General features: G+C 45.8%; 1 pseudogene; it reads right to left on the reverse strand.

The window, feature by feature from the left end:
* Positions 1–293: 293 nt before the first annotated feature.
* Positions 294–15,107, reverse strand: LOC136131878 (small ribosomal subunit protein eS1-like; annotated as a pseudogene).
* Between the last annotated feature and the right edge of the window lie 914 nt (positions 15,108–16,021).

The following is a 16,021-nucleotide window of genomic DNA, read 5'->3' on the forward strand; positions in this document are numbered from 1 at the left end:
CGGCAGGCGGACTCTCAACCACTGCGCCACCAGGGAAGCCCGGCAGGTGGATTCTTAACCACTGCACCACCAGGGAAGCCCTATAGTGAATTATTGATCAGTTATTTTTTTGAGGGATAATACTGTTTGTTGATTCACAGGGACTTCTCAATCTTTTCTACAAGTGTTTTTAGGGTACTAGTATGATTCATTATTAATGGTCTAGATATACTTTTTAAATGTTAACATTTAGCAAAGTAATGCTTTTTTTCACGAATAAGATCTTTTATTTGTCATCATTAAAAGTGTAAATTTTAAACAGATTCGTGTACTACTGGCTCATATCCACCAGCTCGTTCGACTTTAGCACCTGTCTCATCTGCAGAAGCTTTTCCAGAACTACTACCTTCACCATGTGACACTCCATGAGTTTTCCCAATTCAAACTTGGGCTTCTTCAGCATTTTTACTTTCCTAACGAAGACATCATAGAGCAGATAAGTAGACTGGCAAGCCTTTTCTGTGTCTTTTCCAGTGCTGTCTGGAATCAATTTATTGACCACTTCTTTCAAGTCATTTGTCTTCGCCTCTTGGGTCATGGTTTCCATCATCTTCTTCCGGATTTGGCAGACCTGTTGGTTCTGGGCATAAGAGGTCTTACGAATCTGACTGTTACATTTTTTAGTAAAACCCACACAGAATAGACGAAGCAAATAACCATGGGTAGTCTTGACACCAATGTGAGCTTCAACCATGGTCTGCCATTTTTTGACCATGGAGCACATTTTCTCACAGGTAAGATCCGTGCCATGGAAATCAGGCAATTTTTTGCCCTGAACATCTTCAGTAATTAGCTTGAATTTTCTAAATGCAACTTCATCATTCTGCAGATCAGCAAGGCTCACTTCAAAAACAGAATCCGGGGGCTTCCCTGGTGGCGCAGTGGTTGAGAGTCCGCCTGCCGATGCAGGAGACGCGGGTTCGTGCCCCGGTCCGGGAAGATCCCACATGCCGAGGAGTGGCTGGGCCTGTGAGCCATGGCCACTGAGCCTGCGCGTCCGGAGCCTGTGCTCCGCAACGGGAGAGGCCACAGCAGTGAGAGGCCCGCGTACTGCAAAAAAAAAAAGAATCCTTAAGGTCATCAGATGTGATTTTTGAGTTTTTGTGACTAGTGTTTTCCCAATATTTCTTACATTGACACATAGCTAGTGCTTTCACATCATACCAATCTTTCTTAGAAAATGAGTCAACCACTTTCTTCTTGGCTCCCTTTTTGCCACTTTCGTAAGGTGCTTGTTCTTGCCAACCACCGTGGTGCTGCTCAGAGAGCCAAAAAGCCAGTGTAATGCTTTTTAACAGAAAACTGCAATATAATGTAAGCATGCTGTTTACAAAATAACTATAGGACTTATTTTTTAATCATTAATTCCTAGTTTTGAACGCATGAACTATGATGAATGTCTTCCTCTTTCAATCCCATCAGCATACTTCTGTCACTTCATGTAAAAGTTTATTTGAGATGATGTTAAAAGCCAGGACTAGACAGGTGGAATAGCCTGCCTGTCACCCGATGTGGGTCAGATCCTGCAGAAAGCAGAGGCTCAAAGGTAATCAAGCATAGATCAGAAAAGGAGATTATTATAACGTGAAGACAAATTTCAAAATTTTCTTCCTCTGGAATCATTTTTAAGTTTCGGGACTTCCCTGGTGGTCCAGTAGTTAAGAATCTGCCTTCCAATGCAGGGGACGTGGGTTTGATCCTTGGTCAGGGAACTACGATCCCACACGCTGCGGGCAAGTGAGCCCGCGCACCACAACTATGGAGCCTGCATGCTCTAGAGCCCGCACACCACAACTAGAGAGCCCACACGCCACAACTACTGAGCCCGCGGGCTCTGGAGCCCACGCGCCACAACTAGAGAGAAGCCTGCATGCTGCAGCGAAAGATCCCACATGCTGCAATGAAGATCCCGCGTGCTGCAACTAAGACCTGACTCAGCCAAATAAATAAATTTTTTTTTAAGTTTTCTTCGTTTGTAATACTTTGTACACGTGCAAAATGCAAAAGGTTCCAAGCGTGTACGGTGAAAGTCTCCTCCCTCCCATGCTGTCTTCACAGAACTCCCCTTTGTCAACCAGTATCTTGTGTCTATTTCAGAAAACAGCTTTACTTTGTATGTTTAATATTTCCTATTAATACATATAGTCTGCACTATTCTTAATAGCTACATAATTGGATATGATTTTCCATAATTTCCCCCAAATTTGAATTTTTCTTCATAAAGAAAGTTACATGCAACTGAATATATTGAGCATTTAGGACCATTAAGGAGGAATGTCAGTAGATGCCTACAGGGAAATTCAACATCCCTCTAAACTGTTTCCTTATATTTGTAGAGACCGTATCAAAAGCTTGAAGCCCCTGCTAACTCTCCATTCTTACAATTCTAGGAGCCCCTGCTGGGTTTAACAGGACGCTAGAACAGAGCAAAGAGGAGATGCCATTCACTCCTTCGTATCAGCAGACCTACCGGTTAATACCATCAAGAAATGCTCCAAGGCACTTCCATGCCTGTGGGTGAACATTAGAACCATTCCAAACCAATGCTAAGATCTGCACGCTTTCCAGAAGACCTCTGATGGTGCAGAACAATCATCACCATGCACAAAATGCAAATCCAGTGGGCGCCTGGGAGACCTCACATGACGGTAGTGGTTCTGGAGTTCAAGTGGAGTTCCAGCAGGACTTTGTTTATCTAGTCTCTCATCTATTCAATACACATTTATGAACATTTACTGTGTTCCAGGCACAGTTCTGCTCCTAGGGGTATGAGAAGAGAGACAAGGTTCTTGCCTTCGGGGAGCTTACATTCCAGTGGGGAAGAGCTGGCTCCACCTCACCAAAGCCAGCCAGTCTTTGTCTTCTTTCCTCATTCTGGTCATTGCTTTCTCTCATTACCAGCTCTGCCCCACCCCTCCACCCACCCCCCCACCCCCACACACATGCCTACCCTCTCTAGTCAACCTGCAAACCTGCATTCTCTGCTCTTCGTTTCATCACCCCGGATGCCTTGCCTGTGTATATGCATCTATTCATCTCCCATGTGTCTAAGTGTCTTCTTTGTGCCCAGCAGGGTCCGAAGCTCTTTGTGGGCACTCCATAAAAGTGACTGAATGAAGGCCCGGCTCTTGGCATTAAGGCTGAACTTTTTTTAAAGTAAGCTTTTAATTTTAAAACGTTTTTTTATTCACAGAATAGTTGCAAAGATAATGTACAGAGTTCCCGTACACCCCTCAGCCAGCTCCTCCTGTCATTAGCACCTGACATTACAATGGTATATTTGTCACAATTAATGAACCAATACTGATACGTTGTTATTAACTAAAGTCTATATCTTACTCAGATTTCCTTAGCTTTTCCACTGATATCCTTTTTCTCATCTAGGATGCCACACCACAAGTGGTTGTTGTGTCTCCTTAATCCCTCTGGTCTGTGACAGTTTCCAGTCTTGTTTCTCATGGAGTTTTGACAGATTTGAAGAGCTCTAGTTAGGTATTTTGTAGAATGCCCCTCTAGTTGGGTTTCCCTGATGCTTTTTTTATGGTTGCACTGGGGTTGTGGGCTATTGGAGGAAGCCAGCAGAGGTGAAGTGCCCTTCTCACATCTTGTCGGGGTACATGCCATCCACATGATGGGACAGTAAAATCAATCTTGAACACCTGGCCAAGGTACAGTTGGCCAGCTTTCCTCACTGAAGGTGACCCTGTTCCCCTTTTACCTACTCTGTTGCTTGGAATCAAGTCACTAAGTGCCTTCCCCCTCCCCTCAAGGGGGTAGGGGGTGGGGAGAATTAAGCTCCACCTCCTGGAGGGTAGTATTTATGTACATCATTTAAATTCTTCTGTAAGAAAGATGTAATTCTCCCCCTCTTCATTTATTTATTTAGTCAACCACTTATATCAGTATGGACTCTCATGCATATTTATGTAAAGATTTGGGTTATAATCTGATACTAGGCTATTTATTTTGCTGCTCAAATTGTTCCAATTTTGGCCATTGGGAGTTCTTTTTAGGTTGGCTCCTGTGTCCCTTTGACATGCCCCATCCTTTTGTTTTTTGAGTATTTCTTTCCTTTCTGGCACTACTGTATATTTCCTGCCCCAGCCTTAGAATCAGCCATTTCTCCAAGGAACCCCAGTTCCTTTTATTGGGGAGGCCTGTTTTTCAGTCCAGACCTCAGCATCACTTACCCACCCACTCAGTCAGCCTGTCAAGGAATACGTAGGTATATTCTTCTCTCATGCTGATCATTGAACCAGATGTGGGATATACAGTGGGGAACAGAGCATACAAGTCCCTGCCTTTAAAAGCTAGTGATGTGGCCTACGAGACAGACAATGAGCAAGCCTCAACAAAGAAATACGTAATTATAACTTTGATACGTGCTTCAAAGGGAAGGGACATGGCCCTCGGATGAAAAATAACCTAAGTCAGGGACCTGGGTTGCATCAGGTGGCCAGAGAAGCCCCCCATGGGTAGCTAACATTTAGATAGAAAGTAGATGAGAACGATTCAACCATTCAAAGAGTAGAGGGAGGAGTGTTTTCAAACTGCAGGTTAGTGGGTCATGGCTAGCTTTTTAAAAAAAGGACAGAACATACCAGAAGTATTATCATGTAAAACTAATGTTGCCTTTATTAATAGGTTGATGTATTTACTGGTTCATGGTATAAAATATTTCTTACAGGGGAGTATTGTCAAAAAAACAAGTTGAAAGCAACTGTTTTAGGAGGAAATAAAGGCAGATTGAAAGCTCTGAAAAGAGAAAAAGCCGTAACATACTTGAGGATCTGAAAGGAGGCCAGTGTGACTGGGGAGTGAGCCTAGGGTGTGAGAAAAGGCTGTAAATGTAGGGAGGTGCGCAGCCCTCGAACAGGGCCAGGGCCCAGGAAGCCTCAGTATTTTCATTAAGGAGCAATGGGAAGTCATTGGAGGGTTTCAAATGGGGAAGTGTTGATATTTAAGAAGATCTTTTAGGCTCCTATGTGGAGAATGGAAGGAGAGGGCAAATGAGGAAGCCGGAGCCAGTCAGCGAGAAGGGTCGTACAGAGGGAGGCCCAAGCAAGAAGAGTCACTAGGACATGCGTTCACATTCCATTGTCAGTCTTGTACTCCCAGCCACTAGAACAATGCCTGGAACACAGAAGACCTTCAGTGTATACATGTTGAATGAATAAGTTACATGATTGTAGTAAAGACGGAGAGAAGTGGTTGAGTCAAGACATGTTTGGAAACTGGCAAGTCTTGCTGATAGATTGGGTCTGGGCAGAGTGAGAGCCCTCCCTCACACACCACCCTGCCAGTGCTGACATTTGCTTTCTTTCTCTGCTTTGGGCAGTTACAGGATCCTTTAACTGTTTAGACTGTGTTTCTACCTCTGTGCTTAGTCATAGTGGCCAGAAGTGGAAATAACAGAATTTTTCAAGAGAAACTGAGATTGAGTAGAATCACAAAAAACAGTTCTTAGCACAGATTTTCAGACCCACAGATTTTATAATCTTTGATACCAAATCTCTGAAATTCTGTGAGCACCAATCACTAGCAAATAAAGATCCTCAGAGGGGCACCAAACTTCCTGGCGTTTTAGCATTCTGACAGGGAGCTGGCTGGGGGCCGAGGGTAATCGTGTATAGCTATGTGCCAAAGACCCTTCTCCCACCCGATTTTATGTCTTATTAAAATATATTGTGGCCAAATCCTTTCTTGATACTCCTTTTCTTGACAGTGCTGATGCCTGAGGTCTGCAGCTGGCTGCCCACTTGGCGACTGGCTTCCTCAGCGGAGGGCAGCCACCTCCTGTCACTGTGGAGGGACTGGGACAAGGACAGGCCTAGACAGAGCCAACATGGAACAGAAAACAGGAGGAGCCAGACCCCAGGAACAGAAAAATGTGAGTCCTCTCTGGAAAGTCGGGCACCAGAGATGGGCGTGCTCCAGAAATGCTGATGAATTTTGAAGGGTTGGTCCTTTTGGTCAGATGGGTTTCATGCTCTTCTGAGAAACCAAAGCAACCATCAGATGTTACTGGGAGTGATGCCAGTGGTGTTTGCGTTGGTTAAGAATTTTCATATGACAGAATAACAAACTCAAACTGGCTTAAGCAAACAAAGGGATTGTGTTAGTTTATGGCCTGAGAACTCCAGCACGCAGTCTAGAATTTAAATCTTTCTCACGATACCAGCTCCATGTCCGTTTTGTTTAGAGCACTGCCTCTTCTGTGTGTCGGCTTCATCCTCAGGCTGGCACTTCTCTTGGTGGCACAAATGGCTGAGGGAATTTTGAACCTTGTATTCTCCAATACACCATCCAGGAGAAGGGGGATTGTCCCCTCTGGTAAACCCACAGAGGGCTGAGGAAGCTTTTTTTCCAGAAGCCCTAGGAAACATTTCCTCAAATCCCACTGGCCTGAATCGGGCTGTATGCCCACGCCTGAGCCAGTCACCATGGCCAGGTGATGGATACTCTCTGGCTTAAGCATATCAGGGCTACCCCTGGGAGCTGGATGTATCCAGCTGTTAGAGAAGGGGGGGACAGTGAGGGGGTGGGTGGTTCCCTCAAGGCAAAATGTGGGTGCTGTGGCAGGAAAAGGGAGGAGAGGGACGCTGGGGAGGCAACCTGTGTATGTTTACTACATCAACATCATTATTATTGTGATAAAGGCCAAACTGGAGGCAGTGCAGATATAGATAAGGAAAGCTTTGTTCAGAACCCCAGTTCTGCCTGCTTCTAGGTGAGTGACTTAACCTCTTCAGGTCTCAGTTTCTTTATCTGAAAAGATGTGGATGAAAATACCTCAGGGAGGGTAAAATTCATATATCTAATTATGTCATATATATATATATCTCAAAATATATCAGGTTATATATTTGAAAAAGTAAAAACAAAATGAGGTACTTTTTGTATTTTCTCAAAGTGGCAATTACAGTCAGTCCTGTAGAAGCCAAGACTGAGCCCATGTTTCGGCCTAGTAGGACGGCAGGTGGAAGGAAGGCTTTCCTGGCCACCGAGTGTTGGGCAAGTCAGGGCCCATCTCGTGTCTTCATGGCGAGAAAGAAGTTTCACTGGTTCAGAACCAAACTTAAGCAGCAGGAGTTCAGGGATGGGGTGTTGAAGTTTCAGCTTTGATTTTTCTATGAAATCGTTCAGGTTACTAAAATGTCGGCCCTATTCTCTTGTTTAAGAACTGGTTTCATTTCTAATGACACAGCACCATCATGCCATTCCTTGATTTAGTCACGAGAACCAAAACTAATGTGTGGCTAGTTTCATGTCGTTTTTATAGCAGTTAGTACAGAGAACAACAGGCTCTTGTAAAAACAGATGTATTTGCTATCTGTTTCTCTATCTGCTGCCTCTCAAGCTCAAAACCCTATTTCTAAGATGGCGTGGTCCTCTGGTTGGGCCTTGTGGGAGAGGCTCCTGTAAGCTGCTCTTCTCAGTGGGAAACCTTTTCATAAGAAACAAGAGTCCCAGCCCCCAAACATTATAAGAATTGTAAAGGGGTGTCAGAAAGAGACCTTTCACCTTTTGAGAGAAGATTCGCTTGGCATTAATGTCTACTGTGAACCCAGAGGAGGGGGTTTTATTTTATTTTATTTTTCTTTATATCTTTATTGAAGTATAATTGCTTTACAATGATGTGTTAGTTTCTGCTTTATAACAAAGTGAATCAGTTATACATATACATATGTTCCCATATCTCTTCCCTCTTGCGTCTCCCTCCCTCCCACCCCTCCAGGTGGTCATAAAGCACCGAGCTGATCTCCCTGTGCTATGGGGCTGCTTCCCACTAGCTATCTATTTTACGTTTGGTAGTGTATATATGTCCATGCCACTCTCTCACTTCGTCCCAGCTTACCCTTCCCCTCCCCATATCCTCAAGTCCATTCTCTATGTCTGCATCTTTATTCCTCTCCTGACCCTAGGTTCTTCAGAACTATTTTTTTTTTTAGATTCCATATATATGTGTTAGCATACGGTATTTGTCTTTCTCTTTCTGACTTACTTCACTCTGTATGACAGACTCTAGGTCCATCCACCTCATGATCCTTCTTCAAGGCCTTGTGGTATTAACATGAAAAAGTGAGCATATATTTAGCATTCCTGGAAAAAGCATGGCCTTCCTATTAATGCTAATACTCTCATAATGACACCACAGCCAGTCTCCTCACAGAGGCTTTATCATCTACAGTGTCTCTATAGGCAGGTTAGATAACAAATGTTTACAGATGAGGAAACAGAGACATCGATGGCTTCAGAGAGAGAGTGTTGTGGAATTTAATTAGAGTCCTGGGCTAACCTCTGCTGTGTAATTGCTTGATCTCTCTGTGGTTCCTCACATATAAAATGCAAATAATAATAATAATAAAATCCCTCATGGGTGGTAGTGAGGATCATGTAAACGAATGCATGTAAAGTGTTTACACCAGCACCTGGCACATAGTTTTCACTCGATAAATGTTTGTTGCTGTAATTATCATTACCTTCACTATCCTTTTTTCTCAATCGCAAGTTAAATGACCTTGCCTCTTTGACTCACACGTATACAACCTACCTACTGGGTCTCCCCCCAACCTCAGTTATTCATTTGATCTTGATCTCAGTTTGTTGAATGTTGAATATTGAAGTGAATTTCATGTTATGTGGATCCAACTCACCTGGGAGACCAGATTGGGCAGTTATGCCTCCTGTTCTTTGCTTTGATTCGGAGCCTGTGCTATGCTGTAGTCAAGCCCAGGTCACCTTCTTGGCCCAGTTTTAAATGTTTCATCCAGTTCAGCCAACATCATTTCACTTAATTCCTGCATTTAAAAAAATTTCCACATGGGAACATTGTCAAGAAAGCCTTTCTGTAGTTCATTTCTTTTTTTTTTTTTTTTTTTTTCCCGGTACGCGGGCCTCTCACTGTTGTGGCCTCTCCCATTGTGGAGCACAGGCTCCAGACGCGCAGGCTCAGTGGCCACGGCTCACAGGCCCAGCCGCTCCACGGCATGTTGGATCCTCCCAAACCGGGGCACGAACCCGTGTCCCCTGCATCGGCAGGCAGACTCTCAACCACTGTGCCACCAGGGAAGCCCTGTAGTTCATTTCTTTATCTTAATTCATTCTTTGTTTCTTTCAACCAATATTCTTTACTGTGTTCACCTGAGCAGTCCCCTAATATTGCTGGTGTTTATTGCTTCGCATATGTACATCTTGTCCCTTCTCTCAGATTGTGAATTTCTTGAGGCCAAAAGCCATCGCTTCTATTTCTTTGCCTGCAAGACCGTGGGCAGGTCTGCCTGGGGATTAACTTGTGGAAGGGCTGTGACTGCATCTATGGATCTCCCTGATCCTTTCCCTCTGCTTACAGCCTCTTTCTTTTCTCCTAAGTGTCTCACTAGGCCTTAAGCAAGCAGAGACGTAGATTTCATTGTCAGGGCTGATCTGTCCTGTATTTGGGGCTTTGAAGGTGATACACCCAGGGGCGTCCTTGGACTAGGCCTCCAACACCCTCTGTTGGTGTATGTGTTGGCAAATCACCTGCCATTTCCTCCAGCAAACGATCACATCTCCCGTTCATGTCTCATTGTGTTTTCCTTGGTTTAATCTCTCTCCTCCTACCCACAGTCTTATCCTGCTTTTCCCTGATTCTCTTGCAGGCCTGTCCCATTTCCTGGCCTCTGTTCGTGCATTGGCCATTACTCTTGTTCGACCCTTCTGTGTGCCTCACTTTGGTTTCTGTTCCCCCTGTTCTTTTTCTTTCACTTTCCCCCACCCACCAGCCCTTTTTAACAGTGTCATCATGACTTACAGTTTGGGAACATGGCCCTCGCCATCTCCCACATTACACAGCCGCCCCAGCTTTCGTTTGCCCAGCATCCCTCCCCTGAGCCAGTTCGGCAGGACGGAAGCTCTGCCACGGCCAGACGCCAGCACCAACTCTTACTGTGAGCCCTGCTTCATGCCCGTCTGCGGAAGCAGGGGCGGGGCTGAAGATGGAGGCCACAGAGAAGGACCCCAGACCTCTCCTCAGCTTCTGCTGGGATGTGTGAGTTGGGTGTGACCCCAAGACTCAGAACAGCTTCGCTCTGTGAAAGCGCGAAACAGGGAGGGTTCTCTGAAAGGAATGGTCTGGGCTGCGGGGAAGAGGTGGGGTAGCACATGTGACAGAGACCCAGGAGGTTTCTTGTGCTGACATGACTTGGCCTCCTAATCCACAAAACTCAGCTGAAACACCCAAGCCAATGAATAACAGGGTCCCGGCCATAAGCAGAAAACGCTCTTCCCTTTTTCTTCCCTCCACCTCACCCATGCAGCCTTGTGCAATCTGTCCTTATACAAAGGTTTGCAAAATTGTCCAAGTGGAGGACAGGTCTGTAGTTTCTTGGCCACACCTCCCTTCCCGGAGGGTCAACCAGCACAGCTGGAGCAAGCTGACGGGGTAGGAGGGGAAGGGGACGGCAAGGATGCTGGGAACGGGGCCTTCTAGGACTCAGTTTCAGAGATCAAGAAAGCGGTCTTCTTATTTCAAACATGCAAACTGAATTTGGTCAAACACTCTCCTTGTGAGGCAGCTGCCCTTTGAAGCTGTGGACCAGGGTGGAAGTAAAAGCTCCTGTCTGAGAAAGGATATGTTTCTTTCTTATGCTCTCTCCTGACCATTCTTTTTCCTGCTGGTTTGCTGCATGGACCCTCTGCCGGCAGCGCTGGGGGGAGCCTGCAGCAGCCGGAGCAGTGATGCCTGAGTGAAAGTGATTAACACCCTGAGTTCCACAGCTACCTCGGCGTCTGCAGCACCTTTCCCCAGCCTGACCTCCCCTTGATGCCTTTCTGCTGCTGCCGTGTGAGCCAAGCTCGAAAGCCAGGCTGAACAGGCTGGTTGAAGAAAGGAGTGAGACAGGTCTTAAGTCCCAGAAAGGCAATGCAGCCCAAATCCTGGTGCTAGTGGTTAAAGCCCACACATGGGTGCATCTCACCTATGACACAGGCAAGAAAGCAAATACAGCTAAACTCAAGATGGACATCTGTATTCAGAGATCTTTTATATTCACCCATATTACCTGGTATGGTGCTGAGAATGCATTTAATATTTATGGACCCTTTTGGCATTAAGTAAGGCCTGGCCGAGATAAAAGGAAACGATAATAGGAATTTTGCCAAACAGGACCAAAGAATGCAATTTCTTAAACTCTATTTTATTATTTTTTCTCTTCTATTATGGTTTATTATAGAATATTGAATATAGTTCCCTGTGCTATATAATACGACCTTGTTGTTTACCTGTTTTATATATAATAGTTTGTATCTGCTAATCCCAAACTCCTAATTTATCCCTCCTCCACCCCCTTCCCCTTTGATAACCACAAGTTTGTTTTCTATGTCTGTGAGTCTGTTTCTGCTTCATAAATAAGTTCATTTGTGTCATACTTCAGATTCCACATATAAGTGATATCATATGGTGTTTGTCTTACTCTTTCTGATGTACTTCCCTTAGTATGATAATCTCTAGTTACATCCATGTTGCTGCAAATGGCAACATTTCATTCTTTTTTATAGCTGAGTAGTATTCCATTGTACTTATACCACATCTTCTTTATCCGTTCATCTGTCAGTGGACATTTAGGTTGCTTCCATGTCTTGGCTATTGTAAGTAATGCTGCTATGAACACTGGGGTGCATGTATCTTCTCAAATTATAGTTTTCTCCAGATATATGCCCAGGAGCGGAATTGCTGGATCATATAACTCTATTTTTAAAGAACTATTTTTATAGAATCTTAGCTTTAGTTGGCATCAGCCAAAGTGTGCCAATCTCCTTTCTGACCATCTTATTTTAGAACTAAATGTATAATGTTACCCATACCAAGTATCTTGGATATCTTTTTCAATTGATCTTGAAAGTTCACAGAGCTGGACTTCTGAGGCCTTCTAGACCTGTGGAGTACACGGATGATCCACTGAAGTGCAAAAAGAAAATATTTTAACTTCTGTTTACATCTATGTTTTTCTTTTTTTAATAAATTTATTTATTTATTTACTTATTTTTGGCTGCGTTGGGTCTTCGCTGCTGCGCGCGGGCTTTCTCTAGTTGCAGCGAGCGAGGGTCACTCTTCCCTGTGGCACGCGGGCTTCTCATCGCCGTGGCCTCTCTTGTCGCGGAGCACGGGCTCCAGGCACGTGGGCCTCAGTAGCTGCGGCACATGGGCTCAGTAGTTGTGGCGCACAGGCTCAGTTGCTCCGCGGCACGTAGGATCCTCCCAGACCAGGGCCCGAACCCGTGTCCCCTGCATTGGCAGACAGATTCTTAACCACTGTGCCACCAGGGAAGTACCCACATCTATGTTTTAATGTAAAAACGAAGAAAGGAATTAAGCTTTACTAGTACTACTAGTAATAATAATATGACTAATATTTGCTATACATATTTGCAAGTATATGTGTATAACATTTACAAATAAATATAAATATGATGGGGATACAGGTTCTAATTTTGCAGAGGGTGGGGACTGGATTGTATGATCAAAGAAGTTTGCTGGGACTGTTGCTTCTGACCATGTGGACTAATAGAGACCAAATTTACCCTCCGGTCTGAAACAGCCCCCTCAAAAAACGGGATCTAGCGTAGGAGTTGTCACATGATAGTTGCTGAATGAACATGAGTTGAGTGTATAACTGAAGCTCCCCAGGGAAGCCCAAGATGGTTAGATCACAGATGATGGGGCGTTAGGGCCCAGTGCACCTTAGCACTGATCTATTCCAGTTTCCTCATTATCTAGATGAGGAAATTGAGGTCCAGAGCCACACAGTGACTTCTCCAAAGTCCCTCAGCCCCTAGTGGTGGAGTTATATTCTTTCCTATAAACCAACCCTAGAGTCAACAAGTCAATAAACCACAGCCCCAAGCTTTTTTTTTTTTTTTTAAATAAATTTATTTATTTTAGGCTGCGTTGGGTCTTTGTTGCTGCGCGCGGGCTTTCTCTAGTTGTGGCGAGCAGGAGCTACTCTTCGTTGCGGTGCGTGGGCTTCTCATTGCGGTGGCTTTTCTTGCTGTGGAGCATGGGCTCTAGGCGCACGGGCTTCAGTAGTTGTGGCTCACGGGCTCTAGAGCGTAGCCTCAGTAGTTGTGGCATACGGGTCTAGTTGCTCCACGGCATGTGGGATCCTCCCGGACCAGGGCTCGAACCCATGTCCCCTGCATTGGTAGGTGGATTCTTAACCACTGTGCCACCAGGGAAGCCCCAGAACGACCTTTCTTAAAGGGCTAATTCCCGCTACTCACAGAACAGGGACAGGGTGGAGTTTGAGGTGTTAAAGGTAGCATGTTCAGAAACAAAAATAGGCACCAAGAATTATTGCACACAAAGCCACTTGGAATTGAAGATATGGCCAGACATTGCTCAATTCTAGAAAAAGACTGAATGAAACTTCCAGGTTGGGTAGAGGGGCCAGAGGAAGATCATTGCTAACATAAGCTCTGGTTGCACCTCAAGACTCTACAGGAGACTTTGGGTTCTGGATCACAACAGGCCTATCTATCTAGAAACTCCAGAAGATTCTGGACCTGATCCAGGCCAACCAGTACTTCCTAGTATAGCCCGCAGGCCCTGGGTCCGTCCTGGGAGTTGGGGGGCAGGTGGGCCCACAGCGAGCAGTCTCATGTTGGGACCCCACTGCCCAACTGCTTGGCCTGACTGAGACCCCACATGGAGAAGACCCAGTCCTGAGGGGCACACTGTCAGCAGTGGAGACCTTCAGGCCACGTGACACGTGCATCACTCCTCACGGGAGGATCTTCCTGCTCTGGCCTATAGGAGCCGCTGACATTGTACCCAGCAGGCAGGAGCAAAGCACCCTGCACCCCCCTGCCAGGCACTTTGTCCTAGGTTTTCTTGGGAAGTGGCAGCTGTGGACGAACCCTTTCACTTTGGGTTTCTCCTCAGTTCACATTTCTGCCTGCTCCTCAAAGCCCTTGAAAAGGCAACCCAGCTCTTTCAAAGCACTTTTTTTTAGGGCCGGAAAATTCTAAGACATGTCAGTGACTGCCTGCTGTTGTCTTGAGTGTTTAAGACTTGATCTGGGCCCGTCGTAGGAATGGACTTCTGCCCACAGAGGCTTCCTACTGCCTCTCCTACCACCCGGAGTATGTCTACGGGGTATACGGGGTGGAGGCTAATGCTTGGCTCTTGTTCCAAAGATTTTCTGGTAGTCTCAGAGTTCAGCAGAGTTTTCAGCAGTGACATTTGGGCTTCACCTGACAACATGAATGACAGGGTTTGAAAGTGAATAGTGATTTAAATGAGGCTTATACAGACGTCCCTGCCCTGGGGTCTCTAGAAGGAGAGGTCCTCCGGAAAGGAATCTAGCAGGAGATGATTATACAGCTTAAAGCGAGTCTCCTGAACAATACTTGCCATCTGATGTACACCGGATTTGGAGGTGAATCTCTTTAGGCTCAGGGCCCAGCTAGGAGTTGGTCTGAACCAGCCTGACCCAGGGGTGGACATAACCAGCCAAGCTTCACCTGTGCTGTACTCCCTCAGCACGGAATTGTCCACTCGACTCACTAGCAGAGGCCCAGCGCAGAGCCCTGGAATGGGAAAGGCATGTTCCCGGCAGCCAGCGACTGGAAAGTGATCTCTATGCCCTCATTAGACCGAGCAGGACAGGGCTGTCATTAGTCTCCACTTTGTAGATCAGGAAGCAAAGGCACTGAAAGAGCAAGTAAGGCACCCACTGCCGCAGGGTGAGTCAGCGGTAAACTGGGCCCAGCACACAAATTTTGTGCCTCTGGGCCAGCCTTCGGCTCTGCCTCGGCCTCTGTGGTCTCAGAGAAGATGTCTCCTGCCTTATCCATAGCAAGAGTTCTTTGTGACACTCATTCCATGAATCCTGCCCTAACACCCTCTGTTCTCCTCAGGTTTGCTCAACAGCCTGAGGCCCTGCCTTCCTCAGTCTCCCTTCACACAGCCCTTTGGCCGTCTGGCGGGTTGTCCAGCTCCAACTGGCCTCTTACAGACGTCCCAGTTGGCCTCCCCACTCACTCCAGCACATCCACCAAGTGGTCCCCATGCCCTCGGCCTTGGCCATGGTGGCAACCTCCCCACACAGTGTGACTCAGAAACACAGCCCTGACCTGGGGCTCCCAGGCTTGTTTCCTTCCCTTACTGCTTCTGTCACCCACACTGGTCTCTCTGGTTCCTTCAGCCACTCCCTGCATCCTCTTCCTCATTTCTTTCTCTGCCTGGAAAGCCCTCCTCTTCCTGTACCATCAAGGCTCTTTCAGGAATTCAAGGCCCCTCCCAACTCTTCAAGAACTCCTGTTTTTCCTTCTCTGCAATGTCTTCCTGTACTGCCTGAAGAAACATCGTGGTCTCTCCAGATGCCATTTGCCCCCAAATCTGATTTGGCCTCAACTCTCTCACCAGTATCTCAAATTTATATTTAAGGTGATGTGATAGGCAGAATTCTAAAATGACCCAAGATTTCCTGTTTCCCGACTTGCGTGCACACCCTGTGAATATGATGGATTTTACCTGTGTGATTAGATACGTTTTATAGCACATTTGACCTTAAGGGAGATTATCCCAGTGGCCCTGATCTAATCATAACAGGGACCTCAGTCCTATAACCACAAGGAACTAAATTCTACTACCAACAAGAAAGTGCTAAAAGTGCCCTGTTTCCCCAGAGCCTCCAGACAAGAGTTCAGCTGCGCCAACACCTTGATTTCAACATTGTGTTACTCTGAGCAGAAGCCCAGGCATGTTGTGCCAGCCTTCTGATTTATAGAATTTAACTGTGAACTAATAAATGGGTATCGTTTTCAGCTGGTAAATTGGTGGTAATTTGTTATGGAGCCATAGAAAACTAATACAGGTAAATATTTAATTGTGTTGGAGTTGTGGATTTTCCACATTTATCCTGGCACCAGAGTCTCAGGTCAGTAGCTACAGCCACACTTGTGTTGATGTCAGTCTTAGGTTGTAGACTCCCAGCAGGAG

Source organism: Phocoena phocoena, chromosome 12 (genome assembly GCF_963924675.1).
Source record: "Phocoena phocoena chromosome 12, mPhoPho1.1, whole genome shotgun sequence".
Lineage (NCBI taxonomy): Eukaryota > Metazoa > Chordata > Mammalia > Artiodactyla > Phocoenidae > Phocoena > Phocoena phocoena.